The sequence below is a fragment of the Seriola lalandi genome, unplaced genomic scaffold (genome assembly GCF_002814215.2).
Source record: "Seriola lalandi dorsalis isolate HSWRI2012SDOR001 ecotype SW California unplaced genomic scaffold, Sedor1 jcf7180002054933, whole genome shotgun sequence".
NCBI lineage: Eukaryota > Metazoa > Chordata > Actinopteri > Carangiformes > Carangidae > Seriola > Seriola lalandi.
The window spans coordinates 2287063-2291797 of NW_019525485.1; positions in this window are offsets into that span (position 1 = coordinate 2287063).

A 4735-nucleotide genomic window follows, 5' to 3' on the forward strand; every position below is an offset into this window, starting at 1 on the left:
TGTGGCACACAGTCATCTTGAATAAATAACTTAATGGATTGAAGTTTTAAGGGGTAAACAATGATGATGAATGGTCAAATAACAGGAAAGCCCTCCCTTAATTTGTGCCTTAAAAGGGCCTTGCATTTTAGATAAGGGAGGAAACTTTGTTATGGCTGTAATGTATTGGAAGGCATGTTTACCCCTTAAAACCCTTTAAACTCTCCAGATAAGCAACTTTTCTTAAGCTAGACATTAAGGTACACAATATTATAGCAATTATTAACAAGGTAAATATGATGATGAAAATGTTATTTCAATGAACTTTTAGATATCAAGGTATCAAAATGGATTATCTGCACAGGTTAAGTTGTCCTCAAGAGATAAAATGCTTCAAGTTTATCAGATAACATGAATGAAACAAACCCTTAATTTCTCTCTTAAAAAGACCTTGATTTTGCAATTAAGGTGAAAATTTAGGGACGCTGCGATGATAGTTTGAAGAGTTTTAAATCGCTTAATATCCCTTAAACCATCAAAGACCTTAATATATTCTAATCTTCTGATTTGTCTTAATTCCAAACTTGTGATGAACCCTTAAAGGAATAATTTGAAGTTTAGGGAAATAAGTGTTGGATGAGAAGATGCATACCACGCTCACACTGTGTCTATCCACTAAATATTACACTACAGCCAGCAGCTGGTTAGCTTAACAAGGTATAAAGACTGAAGAGAGGGGAAACAGTCTGGCTCTGTTTCTCTCAGCACCTCTACAGCTCACTGATGAACACACTATATCTAAATACGTATGTTACTGGCAGGACAGTGGTATCTTCTCATCTGATGCTCCACCAGAAAGTGAATAAGCACATTTTCCAAACTGCTGAATTATTCCTTTAAAGTTCTTTTTAAGTTAAAGGGTACCTGTAATGTTATGGTATACATTTTGGGGAGATTTTACCCCTTACAACCCTTTAATTTTATATATATATTTCTATATATCTATCTTATATATACACATACATACATACATACATACATACATACATACATATATAGTGCTAAACCACAAGTTGCTGTTTTCACATATCTGTTTTTGCGAGGTTAAACAAACAAGAACATGTATCGTTTTCACAAAATGAGAGGTGATGGTGTATTTTGGTGTATTTCTTGGATGGATTCAGCTAACAGCTTCCCACTACTTTCAGTCTTTATGCTAAGTTAGGCTAAACAGGTCTCTACTCCAGCTGACCCCACTTAGCATACATACATGGGACTGAGATCCATCTCATTCTTAGGCTACATCCAGACTAATATCTTTTAGTCTTAAAACGCATCACTTTTGCTATGTTCACACCTGGCGTCCACACTGCTCCAGAGTTTTTTTGAGTGCCTGAAACAGAGACTCATTTTAGTTTAAAGCAGCAAATGAAAGGCATTGCTGATTTTAAACCTGCCTTTGCTGTTGCTCGTTCATAGTACTTTGTGCAACTACTCAAATGCAGAGTAGGCAATCTGCTTCCTGTGTAATGGTCATGTGATATGCGTTTTTAGGTGTGTTAGTCTGGACGGATATCGTTTTTGTTTTAGAACACATTGGCCACATTCTTTTAACAGTGAGACTGCAAGCACTGAAGGACCACCTCCTAAACTGACGTCCTCTGCCACAGTCTAATTAGACAGTTTCATAATGAACCCAAAATATTTTTAAACTTCTCAGGTTTCCTATACACTGATTTATTTGTGGCAGCCCAACAATATATTAACAGTAACCACCACATATTGATTTTTCTACTTTGTTTGTTTTTTTTTTTCTTTACTATTTCAAATGGGAAAAATCTTGTTCCATTGTTGAGCTGTGCACAGTGCATTGATTCACTCAGCCCCTCCTTGCCCCGCTCTCTCTCTCTCAAACACACACACACACACACACACACACACACACACACACACACACACACACCCACACACACACACACACAGCAGGGAGTGAGATCTGATCAGAGACATTTAAAGCCAGGTGTAGATTGATGCACTTAGAGCGGAGCACTTGTGATCAGCTCACCTGAGACACATGTTAAGGCCGAGGCTGAACAGGGCCATGGAAAGAAAACAAATAAGAACTTGTTGTTATTTAAACCAATAGAGTTTCACTGATTTAAATAAGAGGGTGTATTCATTTTCTATGGATAAAAATTGGTTTGATTTTTCATTTTTCAGTGAAAGGTGAGGGAAGTTGAAAACAGTAATTCCATCTACTCCTGAGCTCCAGAAGGAGAAGCAGCATCGACCTTTCCTGAGGATTAGCTGTCTTACACACTGTGCTGCTGACTGTAATGGGTTGTAATTATGTGTGATTATGCTTAAACCTCTCTGAATGCGACAACCAAATCATTAAACTAAATCACATCACTTTGACTGTTTGCAGTGCACATATTGTTTGGGGGGCGGTTCTGCTAAAAATACTGCATACTGTATATCCAGATAGTCAGATCATCCCTGAACAATATACACTGAATCCCCATCTAGTGATGTCGATATCTGTACAAACATGAATAGCAGTTGCAGCCTTCACAATGGGGCATGTGACAACACGTATGCACGCGGCCTCTTTGGATAATTGCTATCATTTAAATATTAATGTGGCTCCCTTGTCTGCAGTGGTGGGCCATGCTAGTGCCTTTGCATGCAGATGGCATCAGACTGAAAATAAAGATCAAAGACACGAGAAATCCCATTTGTTCCACTCCCTGTGTAATGCCAAGTCTTTAGGAGAATCTGCCTGCTCGATTTCTGGCCTCAGAAAGAGGAGCTGAATGTAAGATGTGGCTGGCACAGATGGCAGCAGCTGATATTCAGCCAGTAAGATTGAGAACACACTCTACGGCTGCTGCTGTTACTACTGCTGCTCTGGCTTCGCTCTCCGCTGTCTGGCTTTCTCTGGCAGTGTCGGAGATGCTACTTTTAGCTGGTGGCCTCGCAGTTCAGCCTCTCTGAGAAATAAATGATTACAATTATACTTAGAATAATGAAAAATTAAAAAGAAAATAGACATAGTAGATTTATCTAGAGAGACTGTCCTCTAAAAAAGGAGCTGCAAGCAGTTTATTACTACCTACACAGTATAGTAATAGGTTATACATATGAAGTCCAAATTCAGGAGAGCTTGTGGTGGATGGACTGTCTGTTTCTCACCGCTGTTGGGTTTTTCATCCATTAATGTACCACTGTTCAGTAATCTGGGGTAACTCCCTGGATTCAATCTGAGGTAACAAGTCTCTGTCTTATCTTAGAGTCAGATCAAAGCATGCGATTCCAGCCTTTATTTCAAGCCGACTCGATTACTGTGATGCACTTTTTACTGGCCTCCCCCCCAAGAAACCACTGAGACTTAAGCTCATTTAAAACGGCAGCTCGGCTGTGAACCAGAACCAAGAGGAGAGAGCACATTAGTCCAGTTTTAGTTGCCCTGCACTGGTTTCCTGTAATGTCCTCTTCCTTAAATACAAAGTCCTTAAAAGGTTCTGTAAATGATCGTCACTGCCACTAGATGTAACAAACCAGTACCGGCTTCATGGTCGGACTGGTATAGAAATTCAGCCTTGGATTTATCCACTGGAACGGGCCACATGAATGATACTGACAGAGCCCTAAAAATATTAAAAACCTTATGGATATTTTGGATGAACAGTACTATACTATCTCACCTGTGGGTGAGGGACAACGGGACTCACGTGCACTAACATGCACGTGCCACCAGACCGGATACCAAAAGACCAGAGAAACTCAGATTACAACACACACAGCAGGGGTGTGACTTCATTCTCTGCTCAGGATGCAATAACTCCACTACATCATTACATAAAAAATTGTTTGCTGCTGTATTATTGTTTAAAATTTAATTTACAGAACCTTTTATGAGGGAAGACCAAGTTACACTGCCAGCTCCCTGATTAACTATATACCTCCAAGAACCAGAGATAAATTGGGGATATAACCCGCAATGAGATACCTGTAGGGAAAGTGTTCTGGGACAGTTGAAAGAATCTGACAGTATAATCACAACATGTGGTGCATTCGTGTCTGTCGGGATAAGAGGTTATGTAGTGCTGCTTGCCTCAGATTAAAGCTCAGAGTTTTTATAAGTCACATTTCCTGTATGGAAGCTACACAAATAAAGTTTGGTATCATTATTATTATTATTTAAGATCCCATATCTTCCTCTTCTCCTGTGTTCTATTTGAAGTGATGATCCATAAGAAAATATATTTGTGGTTTTAAGAACCAAAAACAATCTCAATGTAGTTTTACATCTCCTCTCTCAGGCTTCTTTCTGTTGCTCTAGTAACAACAGGTCGGTGAGCCAATCAGAAGAGAGGAGGCTCTGAGCCTCTCTTCTCATTGGCTGACTGTTTTCTGAGTGATGGAATAAAAAGCAGAGCTCAGCGGTGACTGCTTTGTTGTGACATCACAAAGTTCCAGAAGTCCTGATGGCTGGTTTTAAGGCTCAGTTTCTGAATACAGGCTGTGTGCATTTCTCTGTGGACTGAGGCTTTGATACTTTCACAGTATTAATATAGAACCTAGACCTGCTTTATAATCAAAGAACACATGGACATCTACCTTTATACTACATGGACCTTTAATTGTGTGTTTAACATGACGACAAAGGTCAGGCCACTGGTACATTCCTGGTCCTCAGAGAGTAAGGACAACTGGCCAGGAGATTTGTTGTGGAACACTATATATACTGTAT